Source organism: Syngnathus floridae, chromosome 21 (assembly GCF_059516105.1).
Source record: "Syngnathus floridae isolate MCC-2025c chromosome 21, RoL_Sflo_1.0, whole genome shotgun sequence".
Classification (NCBI taxonomy): domain Eukaryota; kingdom Metazoa; phylum Chordata; class Actinopteri; order Syngnathiformes; family Syngnathidae; genus Syngnathus; species Syngnathus floridae.
The window spans coordinates 4,928,202-4,954,801 of NC_142433.1; the positions used below are offsets into that span (position 1 = coordinate 4,928,202).

Genomic DNA, 26,600 nt, shown 5'->3' on the forward strand with positions numbered 1-26,600 from the left:
GCCCTTCCGATCCCGCCAGTGCTGCAGGTCAAAGGTGAAAGTGACAGCCACGCTTTCATCTTTGGTGGAGGACTTGTTATCTCCCAGGATTGACACTGCGGGTGCTACTCGTTTTTATGGTTCCATTTCTTTTGCTCCTGCAAGTTGGAATCAGCATCTGTCAATTGAATATTACATCCTAATTCTCCATTTTTTTTCCCAATATCCTTCAGTGATGTCGATCCGGAGATCATTAAGGAATTCTCACAGTAACCTTCTTCTCTATTGGAGATGAATTTGTGACCATGAAGTGAGGTCATGGAGGCAGAGCATTGATTGAGAAATCCAGGTGGATAACGGTCGCTATTGATACTCCGCCTTATGGTTATATCAATATTGTCATGTTTAATTGGTGTTATCTGATGAACCGCGTGTCACATTGAAGGTTTGCAAGACCTCCATTAGCTGTTAGTTAAAGGCTGCTAATGATTTGCGATTAGTATTCACTCAATTGCAGTCCACTATCTAAATATTGTATCATTTTCCCCTTACCATTCTTATTTTTATTTATTAATGGTTGTTCGCTCTTGCCACAAGGGACATCGACTTGGAAATGCATGCATTTTAATAAAAAGCAATTTCAAACGGTATGGTAATTTTGCTTTTTGAATACTGAAGAGCTTTGCGTTCATCCTGATGCAAAACAATGGAAAAAAGAATTGGAGGGCAGGCACTGAAAAAAAATTTTGAACTGAATGTTCTTTTTAACAAGCGAGAACATTTTAAATCCATACAGCTGACTTCAGGGTGTTACTTATAATGCCTGTCATGCCAACAACAGGCAAGGGGTCCTGAAGGGTCCTAATTATCTCTATATATTAATTAGAGGTTTTGTAATACAGTAGATTTTTTTTTCTCCAATCCCATTGGTAGCACTGTTGCATACTGCAATGAATAGCATTTATCCGAGCTGGAAGTCTCTCCGGATTTTTTTTTTTTTTCCCAGTGTGTCTTCTATTTATTGTAATGACTGAAACGTTGTTGGGCGACAAGTCGGTTTTTGAGTTGACATTTCCCTATTTTAATGATGCTGCCTGCATTTTTTTACAAATGGTAAATAAAATGGTGGCAGGAAAATCTAGTCATGCACAGAGTGAGGAATCCAAACAAATATACACAGCGAACTCTCTGGATCAAACTATTTCATTTTTTTTTTTGGCTGTTATATCTTGAGGGCAAGGGGAGAAGCAAGAAGAAACTGGAGTGCAGATCAATCATCTGTTGGAGAGCGGTGTATCTGAGGTGGAGTGGGCCCTCGGAGATGAAGTCAGTCAGATACAGAGAGAGGATCTTTGATTGGAACCAAGGCTTAATGGTAGTGAGAGTGGAAGAGCCTCGCGACAGCCTCGGGCATGGTAGTCAGGTGCTCTGCTACTCCATCTGTGTACACTCCCCTGTGTGCTTTTTGGAAAGCAACAGAGAGATCATCATCTCACTTCCAAAACACAAATGTATTCATCACATGCACTGACACAACTCACCCGTGGCTTTTGTTACTTGTAGTGTGACAACAGTTGGAGATGGCGGAAATGGGATTATAGTGGGAGATGAGTTTGTTGTCCTCCAAGGACCAAATATGCATTGGTCTACTTGTTTGAGTGGCGTTTTTATTCTTTGGGTATTTTGAAATGGGCGTTTGCGCCGTTGTGGGAGCGAACACAGATAACTAGAAGCTGGCAAAATGCAGACACAAATTGGTGAAAAAAAGAATATTCTTTTTTAGGTACATTTGGTTTTCATATTTTCAAATGCTCTGCTTTGAAAACAGTTGGCAGTTAATCTAACACATATGTTGTTTTTAAATGTGGGAGGAAGCCGGATTGCCTAGGGACAACCCACACGAGCGCGAGGAGAACATGCTTTTCCCACACAAAGTCCAGAGTCAAGGTTGAACAGGCTAACCTAATAAGCTAACCTTGCAGTTCTGCTTATTGTCACTAAGGTCAAGGGTCAAATGGAGAGTATCCCAGCTGACGTGGGGCTCAATAGGCCATCATTCACGCTTATATTTACACCAAAGGAGGCTTTAATGAAGCTAAGATGCATGTTTTGGAATGTGGGAGGAAACTGAAGTACCTGGGGAGATCCCACACAAGCATATTTGTTTGTGCTTTCTGCATATGCACCCGTCGTAATATTGCGACCATACTCGGTTACATCGAGCACTCGACATATTTTTTTTAATAAGCAGAAATGAAACACACACAAATCCACAAATTGAAACATGCACGTCCAAGTAGAAAAACAAGCATAGGGATTACACTCGGTATTAAAACCTCGTTCGGTTGCCTGTGTGGCTGCCATTGATTAAATGCCCTCGTTAGCATGTACAGCCACTCATATGTTCCTGCACTGCCATTGATAAGAGCATTGTGGCGGCACTCGCTGAAGGGAGTCAACTAATTAAAAGCCAGTGACAAGCAGATTCAAACAACAAAGCCCTCGTTTGCATTTTTGAATGAATTGTTGTTATACTTTTCCATCTGTGAGTTTGAACACAAACGGAAAAACTTTCACAACAGCCCAAGTATTTCCTATATGTTTTTTTTAAAGACAAAAGAAAGACAAAACAAAAATTTTTAGATTACTGTATTTTCCGCACTATAAGGCGCACCTAAAAACCTCCAATTTTCTCAAAAGCTGCTTTATAATCCGGTGCACCTTATATATGGACCAATATTGATTCGTGGATGAAGACTAATTTATTAAAGTAAGCTTTACGTGTTTATTTTGTGTGTTGTGTGATATTAACGTTTGAGCAACGTTGAGTTATTGATATGTTGTTATTGTTTTCACTATTTCAAGTGTTACTGTATTGTGGTTGATAAACGTTTGAGCAAGTTATTTATTCTATGCGCTTTATAATCCGGTGCACCTTATATATGAACAAAGTTTTAAAATGGGCCATTCATTGAAGGTGCGCCTTATAGTGCGGAAAATACGATACTAACATTCCTCTCGATCCACTGAGGAGTCGCAAATGGAAGGTGTGCCCAATCAGCTCACAGCATAATCTTTCCAGAGCGCCATGAAAATGGATTGCGGACCTATGGCGCCGAGAATTTAGGACTTACTGAAGGTGTTTGCTAGAGGACACAGTATGTGTTTGTGTGACAGAAATAAGCGACACCACACGCGCCACAAAAACGATCGATAGAACATCACAACGATTGCAGACGGAGAAAACATACTGCAGCAATGGAAGTGGTTATGGCAAAATAAAATCCATTGGGGGGATGCCTGTTGTTCCACAAATAATCCAATCAGATCAGCTTCAATATTGTAGCACTTCAAGCTCCATACAGCAGAAGGTAATGACATAAATGATGGTGTTTTCTTCCCTTTACAGATTTTTTTTTTTACATAATGTAGCTCGTAAAGAAAAGCCAATATAATTTTCAAACATAGAAAACCAACATGATGTTATAGTTTGGCTAAAGATGATGATGATAGTGAAGAAGAGGATCTGCTGCCTAGTAACAGGCTTCGGCCATTATAACATCCTGCACTGCCATTATGTATGCAAAATTGTAGCCGACCAACATAAGCATCATGCTGAGAGCGACATATAGCAATTAAGTCTCTACAGTCAACATTGTCTCTCTTATTCATGGGGTTTGAAGAAAAACATGGCTGAATTGTTTATAAATGCAGCCATTCATGCCTGGTGACAAAAACTGCTATCTGGAGTCAAGTACATTTTTTTTTGTCCCTGACAAGCTTTTTGATTGGATTTGATTTTTAAAAAAAAACACACAGAGGCTCAATAGCACATCTGTGGTCAAGGATGACATTTTCTGTCTTTTTGGAAAAAAAAATAAAAAAATAGATGAACATTAGGTTGTGTAAATCACAGACACATTCTACTTACACGAATTACACACACACACAAAAATCCATATGTTGTCATGTTCCTTTATTGTGCAACATTCTCGGAAAAGTAAGTGTGTACAAAGAACTTGCGGCTAAACTGTGATTCAGCCAGCCTGGAATTCAATCAATGGGATGACCTTGGAGGTGTTGAGTCAAGTTGGACCAAAAAAAAAAAAAAACTGCTGGGCTAAAGACCCTGACCCCCAAATATTTGTCAGAACTTTCTGAAGAATTTTTTTAATTGATTTAAAATAAAAAATGTCCACCCCACGTTACCACCACAGAAAAGAAATCCTAGCGCCGCCACTGGCTGGACAACAAATCGAATAGCATCTATTTTTTGAATATTCCAAACCAGGGCAAACAATGTTGCCTGCAGCCACTTTCCAAAAACATCAAGGGAATTTATTTCCTCGTGTGTGTAAACAAATTCAAGCTGTGAACAAGAACAGCAACAAAAATCAATGTTTGGCGAGCTGTTGAATTTTGATTCGCTATCACAAGGAGCGAGGTCATGATATCCCATGCGAAGGGGAGGGGCAGGGGAGTTATAGTCACGGAAGACTAACAACATAGCGATGATGCGAGGTGCTCGTGATCGATGGCCTCAGTGGCAAAACCAACGGATTGTGTTGCGTGGCAAAGCCGACACCCGCCTCGGCCCCGCTCTCATTTGTGCCGTTTATTCTCTCAGCATGACTAGCATACTGAATTTTTTTTTTTTTGCTTCCTCAGTTACCTGTGCAGCCAGCTGTGGCTTTGTTGTTAACTTGATATGCGACTTTGGGGAAATTGTTGAAAAATGTGCACGGGTACACTTGTGTATTGCCGCATTTGGACACACACGTGCAAACAAAGTATGGCGTCTTTGTGAAAAGTGATTGGCTTCTTGGAGAACTGTTGTGTGTGTGCGGTGGGCAGACTGTCGTAAATCAACGATACCTTTATCAAATCCCATTCCGAAGGGAACCTAATACAGGTGCATGTCGCGCCAGGCTTGTCTGAACTACACACACACTCAATTCAGTTCACGCTTCTTTCTCAAGATTGCATGCCAAATCTTCATTCCTACTTTCCGAACCTATGCATAATACACCAGGATAGAGAGTAAAAATTTGAAGAGAAAATGAGATTTTGTTTCACTTTGCACTTTGATGGAGGCTGTGAAAGCCGAGACTGGCTATCAAACAAACTAGTACCGTATTTTCCGGACTATAAGGCGCACCTAAAAACCTACAATTTTCTCAAAATGCGACAGTGCGCTTTATAGTCCGGTGCGCCTTATATATGGACCAAATTCGTAAATTTAAACCGGCCCAAAGCATTGTGTCATGAAATCAGTCATAAGTGGCCCGCTGAAGACTATGACTCATGAATCAAAAAGACTATTTTGTGATTATACAGTAATTTGTTGCGTCTGAAGTTGAAATAAAAAAGATAAAATGGAGAATGATTTGATTTGGATTAAAAATCTGACATGATGTATTAATGGTGCGCCTTATATAAGGACAAAGTTTTCAAATGGGCCATTCACTGAAGGTGCGCCTTATAGTCCGGTGCGCCTTATAGTCCGGAACATACAGTACAACAAATATGTCCGACTTTAGTCAACTTCATTTTAACTTCACTGTCGATTTGAGAAAATGAAAGAATTTTAAGTGTGTCTGGAAAATATGGTACAGATCACAGGCTTGATATTAACCCAGCTTAGTGGCAATAACATCTTTCTCATAGCTTGGCAATTAGATGTAGCGTTGGCTCACTCCTGCCAATGTGTTATTTCTTGCTGGCTTTTGGTGACAGTAAAGCTGCTGATCCCCCCCCCTCTTCTTGGATCGCCTGCCGTGCGTGATTTCAATCATTACAAATTGGACCGGATTCACATGGCAGCTACCTAATGGTGTGGGGAGCGAGTCGCCTATGACTGAACTAAAGCATCATCAACTTTGAAATTAGAACAATGGCTGTAGTGAAAGTGTACATATATCTTTTGTTTGTGGTGTTTACTGTTTTAAATGACTGCCCGAGGCATTATTGGAAAGTCTATTAGCTGGTAGTCAGGCCTCACCTGTCAATTGATGCTAACGGTTTAGAACGTTCCCGCCGCCGCCGCCTTCACTCAAGACCTACTTGGCAGCCAAAAATATGCATCGGAGACATTCAGCAGCGGGAGACGATCATTTTATATGCCAGCACAAACACGCTGAGAGGAACAAACTCTTGGGCTTTGTTGTATTCCAAAAACACACATACATAAGCGCTGTTTAATTATGTAAAAGACGACAGGATCTACGGGGAATTGCAGTCCTAGTTGCCGATGAGTGAAGCAGCACGGGGCTTCCAATGAATGCAAAGTTATTTATTTTTTTTTTTTTAGGATGATATAGATCACATTTTTATTCAATCGCTTAGCATGTCCACCTCTCTCCCACTCATCTACTAAATTGAATTCAATGCGAGTCAAGTTGATCCACCTCTGATCATTCATTGAGAATATTTTGATTTTAATTTGTTGGATATTTTGTAGTGCAGTGAAAATAAATGAGGCAACTGAAAGAAATCAAGCATTTGGGAATATTCAATTAGCATTCTAACTGCTTTGTTTTCACAAATTTCCAACAAATACCTCCGAGGTCCCAAGAAGCAAAGTTCAGCAGATGGAGACTCAAGCCTGCAGCAATTTTGCGTACTTTATTCGGGGATGCATTTATTTTACGAATAAATAGTTTAAATGCCACCTGCCCTAAAATCTGAATATCAGCAAATGGAAATTTGGGGCTTTAATACATTTTATCCTGGGAGTAAGCGCGAAAGGAAGTAAAATAAAAATAATACTGATTGGAAATAAAGTGAGGACAAATATAGTCTATATTTGGTTTATTTTTATGAGCTTGTTAAACACATCTGTTAGTTCTTCATGGAATGACTTTTTTGTCATAATGTTAACAACTCCTCCAACCAGCCTACCACTGATGTTGCGATACCTCGGGCAAATTGGCGTCAAGAAAAGCTTTACAACACTATTAAATTCGAAAGTGTGATTTAAAAATAATCTTTATGGGATATAAAAAGTTAAAGAACGGTTCGAAATGCATTCAAGACAATTTGGAACGTTTGTAAAAGTCTGGATTAAATCAGTGACGGAAAAAATAGATGGAGTTTAGAATTTTTTTTATACCATGAACCAAAGAAGTGACTCCCCTATTTTTTTTTTTATTGGTTCATTCCATAATGTGATTTTTGCTCCAAGAGGAGCTCATTAATTCACAAATGTCCACTTGTGCCTTTTTATGGCTCGTGAGTTCTACTGGGTGAAGTACATTAAAGGATTTAATCCAGTATAGATTTCCATAATTAACATGACTGTTATGAGCTATGTCAAACAAATTCAAGGACCGAGAACTAGGAATTCATGAAGAGGAAAAGATTGCTATTCAATGAAAGCTACTTTTTTACATCCTCTGCATTTTTTTAATCAAAATTTCCAATGTTTTGATTTTGTAGCAAAATTAATCATATTGAAAAAAAAAATGCAGGATTGTGCCATAACGTATGGACGCACTCTAAACCCCCCCGCATACATCCCCAATGGCACGCCCCATCCCTCACTATGATTTGGCATCTCATAAATAAAGAATTGAGGGAGGAGATGGTAGCAAAAAGATGAGGAGGATCCAAAGAGCCAAAGAGACAGGTAAAGGCTGAGCAAGAGAGAAAGAAAGAGAAAGGGGGAGTGGTGGACTATGATAACCTAATTTGTTAGTGCTGAAGAAATAGCGTTCTCTAAGGTAAATCACTATGAGAAAAGCAAATGAAATAAGGATGGGAGGGGAAGGCAATGGCAAGGATAAACAACCTGGACTCATGTAAATAATAGCAAGCAGGCTATCGCCCGTATGAAAAGGCAAGGGAGATGAATTCCAATTTCTTCAGAGTGAACTAAGAAGTCATAAATCACTGTTGCGACTTTTTTTTTCTTTCTGTAAGCCCCACGCAATTATATTCTAAATTGAATCAGTTTTTTTTATAAAACTTTCTTATGTTGACTATTGATAAGGTGTTTATTCCGAATAATATAACGACATCTAATCTCGACCTTTTTCTTAATTGGAGGTTAAAATCAACAGCTGCGGGTTAATTTACTCATTTACATTCACACTTAACACGCATCAGTAAGAAAGCGGTCGCATCTAGACGGAGTCAATCATTTTGCTTTGTCACCACGTGTTTCCCATTTGGCTGCCAAAAGGCCTCGCTCAGCATTTTTGCTCGCCAGAATTCTTAAGCGCCTATTCTGTTGTGTCAAATGTGCAACAAAATAATGACCCGACAGGATGCGCGGCTGAATTAAAAAGGACGATAAATTACATACTCATGGCTAATCTACCTCTGCGGAAAATTGACTCCGGAGCTTCTTTTTTAAACAACTCGTGCGTGATGGGAATAGACAAACTGCCTGGAGACAAAGGAGCTTGTATTTTTGAGAGCGCGGGAATATGCCATATATAGATGCCGCAGAGAACTTATATGACAATATTGACCCTATCGGGCACTCATACTTGTGTGAACATGGGAAACACATTAGCAGGAAAGGAATATAGAAGTCCATGACCACTGACCTTGTGTACTTTTGCTCAAGTTGAGACTTCAGAAGTTAGCAAGTTCATCCCGCCTTGACTCGTATGCAAGGCATGGTCTGAAAATGTGCTTTGTTTGGTCAAATTTGGACTGGCGGTACTAAAATGTGTGTGTGCACGCTTGCCGATTCCCTGTGGAGATTTGAAGTGAGCACCCAAGGTCGTGTTTAAGCCACTTCTTGGCTTACAGGGTGGTTTTCTTGCCTTTCAAGCCTGTTAGACACCACACTGAGAGAAATTATTTTTCAATCGTCGCTATGTTTGGATGTCGCGTGGCTGGATTTACTCGACACGTCTCACCTCGTGATAACCCAAAGACGCCGTACATTTGAGTTATTCCAGATCAAACGGTCACGGTACGCTGGATGATCGAAAAAGCACATTCGGTGGAATTTAGAAAACAAGCCAGAAGCAACTTGCGAATCTTAAAACGCTCCAGGCTGCTATTTACATCATGTATGGAACCGCTTGCTTGAATGAGCACAGCAATGAAAGAAAGTGATAAATAAGATGGAGAATTTTAAAAGACATTTGTGGAAAAGCTCCACCAAAGATGCCACAATGGAGAAAAAAAATTCATCCTGCGACAGACTGGCATTCTTGTGACACAAGACAAATGATTTCATTTCCTTTAAAGGTCAGGTGTACGCTATATTTATGATACATTTAGCATGAAGTTGAGCAAATGCATAACTCTCCGAGGAGACAGCAAGGAGTCAAACACATTTCAAGGTAAAAGCTCTCGCATGTTAAGTAGCTGCCGTATCGCTCATCCCACCAGGTGGAAAACAGCTGTTAGGAACATTATGAGAGCTTCAAGGAAGTCTTACTCACACGCCAGCAGGCAAACCATAACGCTCGGACAAAAGCATTCATCATACCCTGGCGCCGACCCCCATATGCTGGAGAGAGGAGCCTGTGCAGAAACGTCAGGTATCATTGCTGATAAGTGTTTGCCATGTGCACCTGGACCACTCAGCCAGCATCCTGGAGGAGGATGGAAGGATGAATCCAGGAAATGACACATAATAGAAGCTGAGAGGGAGAAGAAAATAGACCTTTTATATTTCATTTCAACAGAATTTACCGTATTTTCACCAAGGGTTCACCCATTTAAAAGGAAAATAGCATTAATCCATACCAGGCTGTTTAATGAGAAAATATAATTAATGAAATGTACAAATAAAATAATTCAAATGACTCAGAAAACTGCAGTAATTGTCAATTTTATGAAATCTACCTATCAGTATCTGTCTACATGTGTTGCTGCACCGTTTTTGTTCAAATCGCAAAACAGCCACATCGATGCTATTCATTAGCCACTCTATGGCATTTCCCATTGTCTGTTAGCATTAAGCTACCGAAACTTTGTGAAATGCAATCCAAGTGAGCGAATTCCTCAGTCTTCCCTGCATCGCCTTCTTCCTGAGGCCCAGCACGTTCCACTCCTTTTCACCGTTGACATTACCATACCTTTGATTGCACACATCCTACCTTCTATCCACTTCGTGCATACTGTACGTATCTCCCTATTTTTTTGGTGTGTGTGTGTTGAAATCTTTTTCCTAGTCAGCAGTTAGGAATGTTCACTTAACACTTGCCCTAGATGGAATTACAAGAGTAAAAGGAGACGTCTTTGAAATGGAAATGGCATGCACGGGAGGGCCTGGGTGAGTACCCCCACGGTCTCCTGGATCCCGCTGATGAACACTCGGGTTTCATTCTACCTGACATTCGAGGAAGAGGCAGGGACGTAGAGAACAAACGTGCAGCAGAGATGGAGGAGACAGACAGAGTTGACAAACAGCTGCATCACCGCCCTCGCGGCTTTCATGTGCACCCGAGTTTTGACTTTCATCTGGCTGGCGGTTTGAAGGGATGCTATTATTTACTCGTCATTAGATGCAGAGGAAATTGGGCCTGTCATTTTCTTGATGACACCCCATCCAGATTAGAAGACGAGCAACTGGCACCGGGTGGCTTGATTATAGGCAAAATGAATCCAAAATATTTTTGTGATGCGATCATACATTTAAAAGTGGACAAAATAGAAGAGGACAAAATTGAGGCATTTTTTTATTATTTTATTCCTGGTATAGAACTTTTCTTGGTAATGTGTTTCAGAAGTTAATTTAATTGACATGGTTTGAATTAATTTTTAATGTTCCATGGGTATTTTTTATTGTTTTTATTTCTAGTATGGAACTTTTCTTGGAAATGTGTTTGTGATGTTAATTTAATTGATATAGTTTGAATTTTTAATTTCATGTTCCATGGGCTCATACATAGAAGCACCATTTGCGTGCCCCCCCCCCCTCCCCCCACCCCCGTTCATCCATTTCTGTGTAATTAGTGCAAGCTTGTTAATTAAACCTCTGGGCTCTCTATTACAGTTCTCCTTTTAGAAGCTGAAGCAAACCTGAGGGAAAACATGTTGCGCATCTTAGATGGAAAAACCCGATGATCTTTGAGTAATTATCAATTACCATACTAATTCTCCACGACCACATTAAAGCCACACTCGAGAAACAAAGTGCAGCCTTACAAATGTGTCGTAGTAATTCAATATTGAAAAAAAAAATCTTTCTAGGATTGTGGCATGTTGAGGTAATACTGAATGTTAAAAACAATAAAAAAATTCTATATGGCTTTTCAACAGCAACAAAATGTTTTATTCTGTCGTCAAATAAAGGAGAATGTTCCTCATAAAAATATCCAAAGTCAAAAGCTTATTTGAGTTTATTGCTTTGGAAAAGACCGTTTCGTTTTTTTTGCAGGCTATCAACAACAACTTTTATGATCCTCATGAATAATAAAAAAGAAGTAATTTAGTAAATGAGCAATGTTTGATGTTTAACTGGATTAGGAGTTTTGAAAGGAATATGGAGCCTACAAGTGTAATAACACTTAACTGTTTAATTAAACTGAATAGCAGCACTCACATTTTTACTCACGGTGACGTTTGTAGATAAATCAAAGCAAAAGTGCAACTTTTGTTCGAGTATGTGGCCGTCATCAGCGCCTTTCAACGTCTATTGTACAATTTCATTTAATGCCGTGTACTTCCAAAGAAATATGATCATTACCGATATCCAAGCTGATGACCTTTACTGTGATTTGTTGGCAGAGACTTAGCACAGCTACTTCACCATTAAGCCCTTAAAGTTGACAAGTGAGAACGATCAATTTTCCACCCAAAGCCACCGCTTGTTTCATGATGAACTAAGTAAATTTATAGATTCGGAATTTGATGTGATGTCATAAAACTGGTTAATTGAAGCATGTAAAAGCCAGAGGGGATTTCTTTAACAAGAAGCTGTCCACTCTGTCGGAGGACCTTTCTTGATATCTCACACTCATGTTGGCAAGTGTGGATATAGAAATAGATAGAAAGTAGCAAATCCTTTGCAATTTATGTTTTGGAGACCAAAAATGAAGAAATATCTGACAGTCAGGTCGATAAAACCAAAAGGCAGCAGATACAATTTAAACAGTAGAGGCCCCGGAATTGAACCCTGTGGAACACCATATGAAAGTGGAGCAGTGCACGACTCAGAAATTTCTGTCAGCCAAATATGATCAAAACCACTCAAGGGTGCTGCCATGAATGCCCACCTGGTGCTGCTAATGAGCAAATAGAATATTGCGATCCATCGTCTCAAACACTCGTTAAATCCAATAAAAGCAGACACACAGTCTCCAGTGTCAGTTTGGCTAAGTGTTGATTGTTTTAAGTACAGATGTATCCAAGCACCATGGCGCTCTTTTCTATACGTGTGCTTTATAATCCTCAGCTCCAACAGTTCCTTAGAGTAGGATGAGGCGAGATGCAATCAACTCTTTCAATTACTTTGATTAATATGAGGCACGGAGTCCCGAGAGAGAGCAGTGACAGCTCTATGAGGAGCGATTTACGAAGAAAGGGCTATTTCATTTTTAGTGTGTAGTGTATATGTGAGACAGCTTTGAAGAGTAGGCCGCATGATAAAACCGGGTTAAAATTATTGCTTCCATGACGACAGCAGTGTCTATATAACACCCGCTTGATGAAAGCACAGTTGTGAAACTTGTTTTTTTTGAAGGAAAAGGGTATTTTTGTGACTGGGTCAAGACTGTTTTTTATTTTTGCTCCCTCAATTATCATTATAGATGATTTCATTTGATGCATGATTTATCTGCCGTTTTTAAAAAATCAACGACGTCTTGTAAAGGCTGATTTGTGCCACTTGTTCAGACATTGCTTTGATTTTGAGAAGAAAATAACCAAGATTAAATCACTAATCAAAGTGTTTGTGGCTGATTGGGGGGATTATGATGAATAGTGAATCACAGCCACACAGAAAAAAAATTAAAGCATTAATTGGAAAAACCAGATTTTATAATTCCATGTAAATCATTTATGACAACCAGTCCTAATACTTTGCACACGTTAGTCAAACAGGATAACGACTATTGACAGACTTATCATCACAAGCTTCGGTTGTGCGCCGTACTCGCTAAAATTGTGTGTCCAAGGTAGATAAACACTCATCTCACCGCCGTTCTTATCATGGCGGCTTTGTAGAATCCGGTTTATTCCGCTCTCTGACAGGTAGCCTTAGAGCTAACTAATAGCTCTGCCAGCCACCTTTAATTGGAAATCTATGAATGCATTTATTTTCTACCACAGCTGACAAGTGCAAGTCTATGTAATATCAAAGCACAAATCATCAATCACCGCTGGCTGAGAGAAGATATCAGGAGTAATATTGTTATCACGCTAAGACGATAACATTGAAGAAAAGAGAGTGGAGGGATGACGGAAGAGTAAATTTTGGTTATAGCGCCTAAAACTGATGTTATAGTCACCAATAAATATGATTTAAAATATCAAAGTTGGGTTCCAGAATTCAATGAATGCATTTATTTTCTACCACAGCTGACAAGTGCAAGTCTATGTAATATCAAAGCACAAATCATCAATCACCGCTGGCTGAGAGAAGATATCAGGAGTAATATTGTTATCACGCTAAGACGATAACATTGAAGAAAAGAGAGTGGAGGGATGACGGAAGAGTAAATTTTGGTTATAGCGCCTAAAACTGATGTTATAGTCACCAATAAATATGATTTAAAATATCAAAGTTGGGTTCCAGAATTCAAAATGAACCAGTAGCCGTGGAATTTGAAATAAATGTTTGCCTTCAGGCTGCACTCAGTTGACAGCTTTGGTTCATTCAAACGAAATCGATATAAAACTAGGTGTAGCATTCCAAACTTTGCTTTGGCTGGGTTCTGAATACCAAAAGTGTAACCGTCAATATTAGACTTGAAAAATATTACCGTATTTTCTGGACTATAAGCCGCACTGGACTATAAGGCGCACCTTCACTGAATGGCCCATTTTTAAACATTGTCCTTATATAAGGTGCACCGGACTATAAGGCGCACCATTAATGCATCATGTCAGATTTTTAATCTAAATCAAATCATTCTCCATTTTATCTATTTTATTTCAACTTCAGACGCAACAAATTACTTTATAATCACAAAATAATGATCCATAGTCTTTTTGATTCATGATTCATAGTCTTCAGCGAGCCACTTATGATTGATTTCATGACACAATGCTTCGGGCCAGTTTAAATTTAGGAATTTGGTCCATATATAAGGCGCACCGGACTATGAGGCGCACTGTTGGCTTTTGAGAAAATTTTAGGTTTTTAGGTGCGCCTTATAGTCCGGAAAATACGGTATAAAGAATGTAGAATATTCTCACTTTAACTGTCGTTAACGATTAAACGATTCACAAATCCGATACTTGGAGAATGCCAGCAGTTACCTTTTTAGCAGGTGCTGAAAATGAATATACACGGTCTCATTACATCGGGACAGCGGCAATTGATATGGAGAGAGCGGATCGTGTCAGCCACCTGTTTTCGGGAGGGGTTGCTATTTTTCATCTCGCTGCCGTTCCAAGCAAGAATGAGATATTAAACTCTAATGAAAATCAGGAAGGTGGCATCACGTCAAAATGAATTTTATCACGCCGTGTCGTCATTTTCCATCATATCAGCATAAAAGCCGATGTCACTTGACCTTTCTAGCGATGCTTTAGTAGTTTGGCACCGGTGCTAGAGCAGCATGAGTGAGCGGACTGTTAAATGGTCAAAAAGACTTGATTGCACATGACCGAGACTAAAAATTCATATCAGATAAAAAGTGCACATTGTGATTATGCAGAAATATCTTGAAGGTCAATCTCTTTTTATGACTGAATATTTTCTCCGCCCAAAAAATAATAAGATGACTTGATTAAGAGGAATGACGCAAGCAAACTGTCATTAATTTATTACATTATTTCACCGTAGCTGATTAAAATAACCGTTCTGATTGCTTGGTGTTCTGTTCATGTAGGAGAGAAATATTAAACTGTCACACCATTAAGATGAAATCACTCAAAGCATACATTTTATGAATATTAATGACAGCTTGGAGTTTCCTGAATAATAATAATACAAGTAATAATAATAATAATAATAATAAATAAACAATAAATAATAAATAATAAACAATAAATAAAAAATAAATAAATAATAATAAAATATCGTAAAAGTGGCGGATTCTCCATTATGGTCAGTTTCCAAAATACTTTGGATGCTTCCTAATTGTTATGATACGGCCAGATGGATATCGCAATTACCGCTAAATTTTTAATGAAGGATGCACTGTGATAAGATTTTTGTAGCGGCTTGCCCAGCAAACATTCCTGTCAGCTGACGACTTCACCTTAACTGCACCGAGCCTTCATCGTGTGGTTTGAATAAAACTTTCTTACTGTGAAGTGACGGCAAGGTTGGTGGAAAATTTTAATCAAATGCACAGAGTCCACGTAGAAACTTCTCCATATTCTTTGATTATGTTTCAAGAGTGAAAGCATTTCCACCGTGACTTGATTCCTGATCATCTCCCATTTCAATCTTTTTTGTTTCCTTCAATTCTCTCGTTGTGTAAGTTGCCTTGGTAACTGTATTTACTTTTGTTCAACCTCATTTCTATTTCTGTCTGCTGGCCTCTGAGTGTTTTCATTCGGCTTCACCTGCAGCCACTCCACTCAGAATCCACTTCGGTTTCACTAATTGCACCAATAATAATTACGCCCCCATCCTCAAGTGTGTTTAATGCATCAATACAAAGGTTGCAAATGAATTGTATTCATACAGCAGTTCAGTTTGTGTTAGGGCCGACCTTCGTTGCCCTGGAAACGTACTATATGTGTATAGAAATGACATTGTAGTCATGCAACTGTGTTTTGTGTTTAGGAAATAAATAGCTGATAGAGTGATGGTTGACTTCTTTCAACAAGAATGATAAGGGAGTTCATATATTGGTAAGATTTTAGAATTTTAGTTTTTTTATTAGCCTGACCTGAATAAGAGGTCAAACAAAGTGTGATGTAATGTTTGGTTTGTGCAGGATTAAAAAAGAAAATTGTAAAGTGAGCTAGTGTGGTAACAAGCTCACTTTATCTTGACTTGAACTCCATGAAGCTCTCTTTCACTTGCATATTCAGCAATATTCAAAGTGAGGTCAACTTGCTCATCCCGAGTTTCACACTCGACGCCCCGATGAATAAAGATGCACTTCGTGTGTTCGTTGAAGTTAACACAGTGCAAACAGCGATGAATGTGCTGGAGACCACATTTGGAGGTTTTTAGAAATCCTAAACTGTGCCTATTTTCTATTTTCTTGGAAAAATATTGGGCTTGGTTTCTGTTAAAATGTCATGAGTGGCCTGAATGTTCTCGTGAAGAACAACATGAGTTCAAGTCTGAGGCGTCAAAGTACACAGGAAAGGCTTTTTACACCTGCTGTGTGTCCTTTCGCAAAAATTCCACAAGTGTGAAACATAGATGACTGCACTATTGCAATTTTACATGCGGATTTTTAGATCTAGTCCACAAAAATAATTCCCAACCTTGCACCATGTTACCTTGATGACATTTTTTGTATTTCATCAGCAACTTGTCGCAATCATATTTCAGCTGTGTCTGTACATCATCTTCCAAAGCACTTTTCAAACATACAAAGCCCATCCGCAATCTCTTTTGATCAGAGACACTCCAGATTAATTTTCCTCTAATTTACATTAAATGGCTTCTATTAGCACACTAATGATCTTTTTCTCCCCCAGAAATAAGAAATCATATTTTATACTAGGAACATGGTTTGCATACGAATGAACGCCGTGGATTTCCACAATGTGACATTGGAATACTTTTGTTTAATTTTGTTTATATATACCGTATTTTCCGGACTATAAGGCGCACCTTCAATGAATGGCCCATTTTAAAAATGTGTCCATATATAAGGCGCACAGGACTATAAGGTGCACCATGAATGCATCATGTCAGATTTTTAATCCAAATCAAATCATTCTCCATTTTATCTTTTTTATTTCAATTTCAGATGCAACAAATTACTTTATAATCACAAAATAATGATCCATAGTCTTTTTGATTCATGATTCATAGTCTTCAGCAGGCCACTGATGATTGATTTCATGACACAATGCTTCGGGCCAGTTTAAATTTAGGAATTTGGTCCATATATAAGGCGCACCGGACTATAAGGCACACTGGACTATAAGGCGCACTGTCAGCTTTTGAGGAAATTTTAGGTGCGCCTTATAGTCCGGAAAAAAAATATATATATATATATATTTATAATATATATATTTTTTACATAAATGATCACCTTGATCAATACAATCAGCAATGTAATTACAACCAAGATCCAGGTTTGTGAGTTTATACTACATCTCGGGTGTGCTGTAAAAATTCTGTACGAGTGAACTACAGACGTGGATGATCGAATATGTTTTCCCAAAAGTCAATACAGCTGAATAAATGAAGCAAGCGCTCAAGCTATATTTTATTTCAAGCAGGCAGGGCAATGAATGTCTAAGGGCTCAGATTGCGGCCTCTTGTTAATTGCATAGCAGGAAGTGAGTTCTGGATTGGTCTTGACTTTTTGCGTTTATACAAAAGTGACCCACGATTGATAAAATGCTCTTTGGTATGAGGAGTGTAAAAGTTTCTCAAAGTTGAGTGCAAGTGAGTCGCTGGAGATGAAGCACCTCTTATTAACAGCGTTGACGGCCGGGAGAAAAATGGCTGATCATTTGTCTTCACTTTGCACTACAGTGTGCAAGTCAGTGGGGGATATAATGAAGACTCCACGAGGTTGGACAGTCTCTCTCGTCGCTGGTGACTTGCAGTAATGAGATTTTTTTGGGGGGGTTCTGTCATTTGGCGGCAGTATTGACATTTGTCGGTCTTCGCTAAAGACCGTGATTAAGACATCATAGTAGCAGCAGGGCGGGCGCTCGCCAACGTTTTACAGCGTGAAGCTCCGTCATTATTGTACTAAACTTCACTCGACAAGGGAGAACATAAAGCTCAGCCCGCCTCTGCTTATGTGAAAAAAGATCACATTTACAAAAATGACAGCAGAAATCGCCGCGTGAGAACATAACGCCGACAATTTGCTAGACTCGTGAAGAGGAACGAGCGATGAGACGGAGGAGCATAAACGATGCAATGCCTGAGAAAAAAAAATGACTTTGATAAATGACGGAGCTCAGTCAGTGATAAAAGCACTGGCTTACTTTTTAAAGTCCTTAAATAAGAATAATTTGGAGTTGAAATGATCCATTAATACAATAAATGAGGAGCAATTAGAGCACCGCATTCAAATGATAATCCAAAAAAATACATGAATAATATAAGTACAATATATTAAAATTAATCTTTTAACATGTCTGTGTTGATTATCCAGGCCATACTCAGCTACACACTTATCTGAAGAGGCTTTGGGATTTTTTTTTTTTTTTTTTACCTGTCAGGGTAGTAATAATTTATGCCCAAATCCACGCCACTAAGCACCTCATCACATTTTTTCCTAAATATCTGTGGACATGCGGTAATGGTGCTGTGGAGCTTCGCTGTCAGGTGTGCTTTGACTTGCAGCCATGCCAATGCACTGTTGGCCATGATATCCTGTGGCAGGTAGTCTGGCTCCCTCCAAACACGACTCTTCTCTCCACTCAGCTGGAAAACCAACGTTGTCACCCAGGGAAATCAGAAACATCCTAATTCGGCCAGATTTCATATCCAAATGAGTAAGTTTTTAAATAGTGCAGTCGGGTGGGAGCTTGAGCAAATGTGACCGTGCTAGTTAGAATTTGCTGAGTCGATGATTTCAAATGAGTAAGTCACTTTTATTATCTTTATAAACATTCATAACGAAAGTGCCCTGTAAAAAAAAAAAAAAAAAAATAGCTAACTCAAGATAGACATAAAAGCCACTTATTGATTTTCATACAAGAATTTTATTGAGTTTGAATCAATAGATGTCAAGTTTAATATCGCAGCGTCCGAGCTCGGTTTCTTGTCGAGACAAAAATGCGGCCCAGGATTTTTAAATTCACATCCTTTGAATGGCAAATAATTCAGTTATTCATGTTTCATTTCGTCTGCTACCCGATGCTAATCCAAGATTCTGTCAGGGGGGATGAGGCTAATGACGCATCCATCCAAAGGTCAAAGGTCATCCTCCGCATTCGTAATGACTCATTTGGACTCGGGGAGGGGAAAGAAAAATCCAGCAAATGTTCTATTTGGTTCTGACAGCACATTTTGGTCTGGAGGCGAAACTCCCAAATCTATTCAGCAGTCAATTTGCCTCTCCGACTCTGATTATGAGCATCGCTGTTGCGGTAGTGTTTGATAGCGCCTGTAATTCTGCCAGACAGTCCAATTTTTCCCCTCACTTGGTCTCCAAACACACACACAATGACGCACGCAGTCCGGCTATCTATACATAACCCCGAAAGGAGCTGCTATGATAAACCATCGAGACTTTAACAAACCCAGAAATCACTTTGCAGACTTTCTGAATAGAATATCACAAGGAATCTAAACACAATTCCGACACTCGGATGACAAACAAAGACTCTCAAACGTAGTCGGCCATGACAGTTTGAGCAAATTAAAAAGTTCTCAATGGCAGAGAGCAACATTTCTGATAGCATCTCCTCGCCTTTCCTTTCTTAGGCTCCCGGCTTTCGTCTCTCGCATCTATCAGTAATTTGCCCGCATTGGCAGCCTTGCGCTGATTGTAATAACACTTTGGTGAATAGTGCAATCAGCCAGGCGGTCTTGCATGATTTTTTTTTTTTTTTTTTCCTGAGGGATCACTCACAATGTCATGACAAAGAAAAAAAGTAGAGCAGAAGGAGATTTGTAGCAGATGTGGCTGTGCTGTCTTATTAGAATCTATTTTACGATACAATCGGAAAAACTCAGCGGTCGATCAGCGGCTCTTTTGTCTTGTTGCTAACACCGATTGTTTCTTTATATGGATGACACGTAGTGAACATTTTCAACTAGTTGCAAGTCCAATCGTGTTTTTTGCTTTATATGAATAATGCATTAATACAGACATAACATTCGATTAAAAGTAAAGATTTTGTATCAGCTTCTAACTTGTAATGAGTTGAGATGATTTTCAACTCCACTTGCAGGATAAAAATTGCTTCTAAGAAAAATCTGAAAGGTGCCTTCAGACTTTAGTAGAAATCCACGCTTGCATTCGCAAATCAAATCCAACATGTAACTACAAGCAGCAGAGATCTTTGCTTCCCCTTTTTGCTCCAGTGTTAGACGAGGGTAGGAAAGCTTCTGAATGTTTTATTCATTAGAACTTGGCTTAAGTTCCAAGGCCTTTGAAAAATAGTGACTCTAAAAAGCAATGCAACACAATGCTAAAACGCTAGCATTGAGAACTTGTATCACAAACATTTGTATCGTAGTAGCGTCACATTTTTTATATGTTGACAAACTGTTAACAATAAATAAATCCAATGGAATACAGTAAAATCTACAAAGCTCATTTTTCAAGACACTTTTTCTGCAGTCTTTATAAATGTGCATCCAAATATTGTGTTGCTATTTTATAATTATACGTATCACTTCACTGACAATACATTTATGGGACTTTTTTTATGGATTGTGTGTGTGTGCGTGCAAGAGAGTCTGACGTGGTGAGCATGTCATTCTGCAGCAGGGCGACCTCATTCTGTCATGGTGCCAGAGCGCCCGCTTCACAAGCAACACTGTCACAACTCATTCATGCGTGTACAAAACACACAAACACACACACCGTATACAATTCCTCGCTGTTCCCAGTCAAATATACCGCGAGCAGACAATAGCGACGTTGCTTTCGACACAACTTGCACAGGGCGGAATTTGAACTTGCGGACTCAACTCAACGGGGTAAATTTTCAGTTTATAGGCGGAATGAGTTTATGATTAAAAATGCAGAAACACACTGGCAGTCCTTCATCCCAATAGATGAAGTTATTCTCAGTTGCTTTCACAAAGGCGTGTTTGATACCGTATTTTCCGCACTATAAGGCGCACCTAAAAACCGCCTTATAATTCAGTGCGCCTTATATATGGACCAATATGGATTCGTGGATGAGGACTAATTTATTAAAGTAAGTTTTACGTGTTTATTTTGTGTGTTGTGTGATATTAACGTTTGAGCAACATTGAGTTATTGATATATTATTGTTTTCACTATTTCGAGTGTTACTATATTGTGATTGCATTAACGTTTGAGCAACGTTGAGTTATTTATTCTATGCGCCTTATAATCCGGTGCGCCGAACAAAGTTTTAAAATGGGCCATTCATTGAAGGTGCGCCTTATAATCCAGTGCGCTTTATGGTGCGGAAAATACGGTAATCTTCCAAAGTGGCAATAAGAGCTGAGGTTAATTTAATATGAAATCACACGATATGTGTTTTAGTTTTATTCCAACTGAAAAAATAAAATTCAAAGTCCACTTTCATATTTCTGTTTCCTTTATATTGAATATGATAATCCGCATTCCGGGTAATATTGCAATGTGCTTCTTCTTTGCTGCTGATAACATAATAACGCCAACACGTGCTGTCCAGCGTTCGCACCATTCCCCACCCAGGAGACCGAGGCCAGGGCCTTTTGAACATGAAGCAGTGACTAACGTAATGGCTGTGACACCGCGACGAACCAAAGCGCTCCATGTATCACCTCGGGGTGTCTTCAACCTCACATCTTCTCACAGCGCAGACAGTTAAGAGGCGTTGTCCGAGATGCTCGGCTGTCACTGCACCTCGGGGTGTCCGCTCCCAACAAGATGGCAGTTATATATTTTCACCAGGGTTATTAATCTTTCCTGGGGCCCTTTGCCTTGATGTCTCCTTCTCTCTCGGAGTTACACAGAGGAAGAAATGTGTTAGCCACCAGCCACTGCCGCCGTCTTTAGTTGTTGCTCACTACGCTGTGCTCAAGGGTCACCTCGACACCAGTCAACAGCAACTATATATATAAATATATATGTCGAGATGGAAAAAATATATATACAGTGATCCCTCGCTACTTCGCGTTTCGTTTATCGCGGCTTCACTACATTACGGATTTTTTTTCCAAATTGAAAAAACATTTAAAAGTCAAAACAAAACTTCTAAATTGAGGAAATATGTGTCTAACCTTTAGGAAGATGTAGTATTGCTCCAAATGTTTACATTCCTTTAGAAGTTTGTTTTCGCGTTAGCACGATCACGAATTAGCATCTTTCCACTAACTCGTTAGCCTGCCCAGGACTTCTTGTTGGTGACCGTACTTCGTGGATTTCTTCGCCGAGTGGTTTTTGGAACCAATTATCCGCGATAAACGAGGGATTACTGTATATTCATTATTATTATTTCTTTATTTATTTATCTGAGATTTTTTTTCTTTTTTCTCTCACTTAGAAATAAGAAATTCATCACCTTCAGGGCTTCCTTTTCTTTGAATGCAAGATGAGAACGCACAGCTGAACACTGTCGGAACGCCCTGCAGCGCTCGTATGGTCTTTAACATATAAATTGTGTCGGATGTAAGGAAGCTGTACGGATATAAAATATTTGGAGCCGGCATGTGGAGAGGAAATGTGTGTTTTCCCGTCAGGGGCTCAGGTAGTTGAATTTATTTGTTATGTAAGCTCTATAAAGTACAGTGTGAAACATGGCAAGCTCCATTTAAAAGGCACCTGAAATACTTCTGAATCTTGATAGTGTTCCTCTTCCTTTCCCATCTTTTGAAAAAAAAAAATCTATTTGGAGAGTAAAGTGTTTGCACAGGCGATTAACTCCAGCTAATGATAATAAATTAGCGTTGCATCGCTCCACCTGCTCAACAAATGCACGTCTCCAGTGTCTCTGTATAACTCTAGCTAAATCTTTCACTCCATCCCCATTACTTTTTTATTTTTTTTTTTTAGCAAAGATAATGTGTTTGTTTAAGAGGGTGGAAAGTAGATAGGTTAATAGGGTGGAAAGTGTTAGAGATGCTTCAAACTTATTTAGACTCACTTGTAAATGTTCATTAAAAGTGAAGAGGAAAAAAAAATGGTGGGTAAATATTTGGGTGTGCTAAGAGTCAAATGCAGGGAAATAAATGATGGGAATTTTATCTGTTTATCACTTTTGAAATGAAATATTTTAAATGTAAGGGAGATTTAATGCAAAATAAAAATTGAACTTTATGGGAAAGAAAAAACACCCTTTAGCGTCGACTGACACAACTCATTAGAGGAGATTTGGGGGTCCTCCCTCCAGACTCAAAATCATAATTTTGGCAATGCTAAAAATGGCTTGAGAGAAGACATTGCAGTAAACACTCGCCAAGAAAACTCCTTGGCTTTTTTGGAAGCAGCCATCAAGGTCTGCTTTTATTATTACGACTGATTGCTTGTTGATTAAATCTTAGAAGACTCTAACTTGTAGTGTCCGACCTCAACATCCTTGTAACTTTGAATAGCGCAAACAGGTGGCCCTCTTTTAGCGAGACGTAATCACAGCTCATATTATTGTTGGACTCTATCTGATTTATTTCTCCTTCCATTCGGTTTTTTTTTCTCCCCAGAGATGACATAATAAAAACACTTGCGAGTGAAATGGTGTGAGAAAGGAAGGCTGAGAGCAGTAGCAAGGTTCACAGAGAAAACGGCATTTCTCTAGGGAGGGGAGGAGGGGGGGGGTCTTGCATTTATTTGATGAGACACAGAAGAAGCAGCGGGGAGATATAGGCAGTAAGACGGAGGATGGAAAGGTCAGAGGGAATACGGCGCAGGCGGTGACTGGGCCAAGAGGCAGGCAGAAACTTCCATCGCTCACTTTCACTTATCTTCCTTTTTTTTTTTTTTTTTTAAAACCTTGCCTGTTTTGAGTCTTCATGTCCCTGCAACATAATTACTTGTTTACATTTCTTGACCGTGGTACATTATGTTGTTCTCAGGAAAATTACATGTCATGTTTATGCAAGCCTTTGAGAAATTTACTTTTTTTTTCTAGTTCTATTTAAAGTTGAAAGAAAATCTGCTTCTACTGAAGCGAATACAGCTGGAAATCCTTTTTTTGGTTGCTTTTATGAGCATTTTGTTAGCCTTTTTATCTTTCTTTTCATCAAGTGAAAAGGTTATAGGGACGAAAATCACCAAGATGAATAAGCTGGATGCGTCATACGGCGTGTTAAGTGTAAATAAAAAAAGACTTATTTTCTTCTTTTTTTTGTTATAATAAAAAAATAAGCATCCACTTCCTGCCTGGTTTTTACCAGTCGTGATGTACCCTCCTGTGAAACAAATATAAAGCCTGCAGTTGTTTTCTACTTGACCCATTAATTCACACCTGTAGCAAAGAGGATTATTTTTTTTTACCCCCTCCCCTTCACTGCATTCTCGGATTGCACGCTCAATTAAACGGCGCTGCCCCGTTAAGGTTTCTGCTTTCTCACCAGTGCAGATTACAGATGTTGAATGAAACGTGTCGTTATTGAAATGCGGCGCGACACTATAATTTATTCTGACAGCCGGTTATTGGGTTGATTTAAAAGCGAACAGTGAAGGAGAGGTTATTACGATTGAGTGTGACCACATAAAGCACGGGAATAAAAGGGATCATGTAATGCTTCTCCGGAGCCCCGCCCACTTGGTGTCAGGGGTAATTCAAAATAATAAATCCACGAAAGCGAGGCCTTAAACCCGAGAAGCTTGTACAAACTGCGACCACCTCTCGAGGATTAAGGCTCAACGTGAGGGATTGTCAGTTTAAAACGGTCGCAGGTTTCTAGGAACGATTGATGGCTGTGGCAGGATGGATGTAGTGGAGAATTTGTACAAAAAGAATGTGGAGTTGGAATATCGAGACAAAGAATGGACATGTGAAAAAGGATGTCAAGGAGAACATTCATTGAAAGCTCTTTTGTGAGCATGATTGCTTTTGATGAATGTGTTCGAGGTCAGTGTGTTCTCAAAAAAATATTCAAACGTGAAGTGAGCATCAGTTTTTCATGAAAAATACAGCCATCAACCATTCAAACAAGCACAAAAAAACTAAAATCTAGTTTGAAGTGTTTTTTTTCCAGTCGTTGTGAATATAAATGAATGACTATGGCGTGGAGTCCCTCAAGGGTCATTCCTTGGACCCCTTTTGTTTAGTCATTACTTTTAAAAACTTGGCATTTTTGGTGAAGGTCTTTTGAATAAATTTTAGAATAGTCTTTATTTTGTCACTTTTAAATAATTTAGACTTTTGTTACTATGTTAGAATGTTGTCAATGTACTTTGTAATCTTATCAAAAACGTTTTATTTTTCCACTTTGCGTTTGACGGTTTTAAATTATTCCATATATATTATATATATCTGTAATTTATATGAATATTATGTCTTGCCACCAGTTATGTGACAACCATCAGTCAATTTCACCCAATGACATTTTCTACTTCAAACGTCAACTGATTTTTAGGGTGAAGGTAAAACCTTGAGCTGCTCGGTTTAAAAATTTGTAATGTTTGAAATATGCACGTCAAAACTAGGGCGTCTCTAAGATCATTTGCTATTTCGGTTGATGTTTGTGGAGCAGCAGACGGTGCGAAGCGACCGCTTGATCCGAAATATCCATCACGGGGGTTGGCGGTGATGAATCCACCCTCAGCGAGTCTCAATTTTGCGTGTTGAAGATTGAACGGTCCTTTCAGCTCAGTTCGGAATTTTATTTACTAAGAGTGGACGGACAAAGCAATCAAGCTATAATCAAAAAATGATGAATAAATTGCCCTTCTAAATCTGTCTGGTCCAAAAAGCCATTCTACTGTATGACTTCCACTTTTTATGTAACATTCGTTCAAGATTGGAATCATTTTCTTCACAAGTTGTCCCTTCCTTCAAAAAGGGCCCATCCCTTCATTCTGTCTGAGCTTTTCAAATCTGATTCAGGATGACATAATTAGACTTTGGATGAGATATTTGCCCGGCCTCAGAAGTGATGGCCTAGTTTAGCATGGGAAGTTATAGCGTGTCGAGAAGGAAGAAATGGCTTCTAACTCTGTTCGTTCCTGTAAAGCACAGTTCAAGGACAGGTGTTAGCGAGAGTGTTGTACTTTTTTTTTAAAACTTTACAGCAGTCTACAAAAATCACTTTCAACTTCACCACGTCCTTCACTCTCCTTCTCTCGGGCCTCGCAATACATGAGTGCCGACTTGCACGAACACCTGCTTCTCTTCTCTCGGCCATTCAGACTTGGCCGTCATTCTGTTAGCGTTCGGTTGAGTGGCAGCTCGGAAATGCTCACATGTGAATCACCGAGATACCCCGCGAGAAAAACACAAGTCTTTGTCTCTGGCGTCTTGTCAAATTCACGGCCCTCTGGTCTTGGCCGAATGTTTTTTTAATGAAAACTGCTTCATCTCATCAGTCAGAGAGCATCTAATGGATGTAGCAGGTACCCGCTAAAGCTAAGATGGCTGCTACTAGCGAGCCAAATGTGAAGGACTGGAGCAATTAACACACTCTTTTTCACGCACCCGTGCACACTTTAGATTTCAGCCGCACTCAGAGTTCACTAAGTCCAGACGTGTCCAATTACGATGGCCTGGCTCACTCTCGTGGGAGACGAGAAGAGCCGGTGTTGTTAGCAGGA

At 39.3% G+C, this 26,600-nt stretch overlaps 1 protein-coding gene across 3 annotated transcripts in view; it reads left to right on the forward strand.

Annotated features, from left to right (window-relative positions):
* Positions 1-26,600, forward strand: part of col9a2 (procollagen, type IX, alpha 2) — a 224,811-nt gene that overhangs the window by 169,448 nt on the left and 28,763 nt on the right. The window contains exon 38 of one of the 3 annotated variants that reach the window (XR_015854784.1): positions 22,393-23,057. The exons of the other annotated variants lie outside the window; for them this stretch is intronic. The gene's annotated coding sequence lies outside the window, so the exon portion shown is untranslated. Of the gene's footprint in view, positions 1-22,392; positions 23,058-26,600 lie in introns of those variants that run through there. 3 annotated transcript variants of the gene reach the window in all.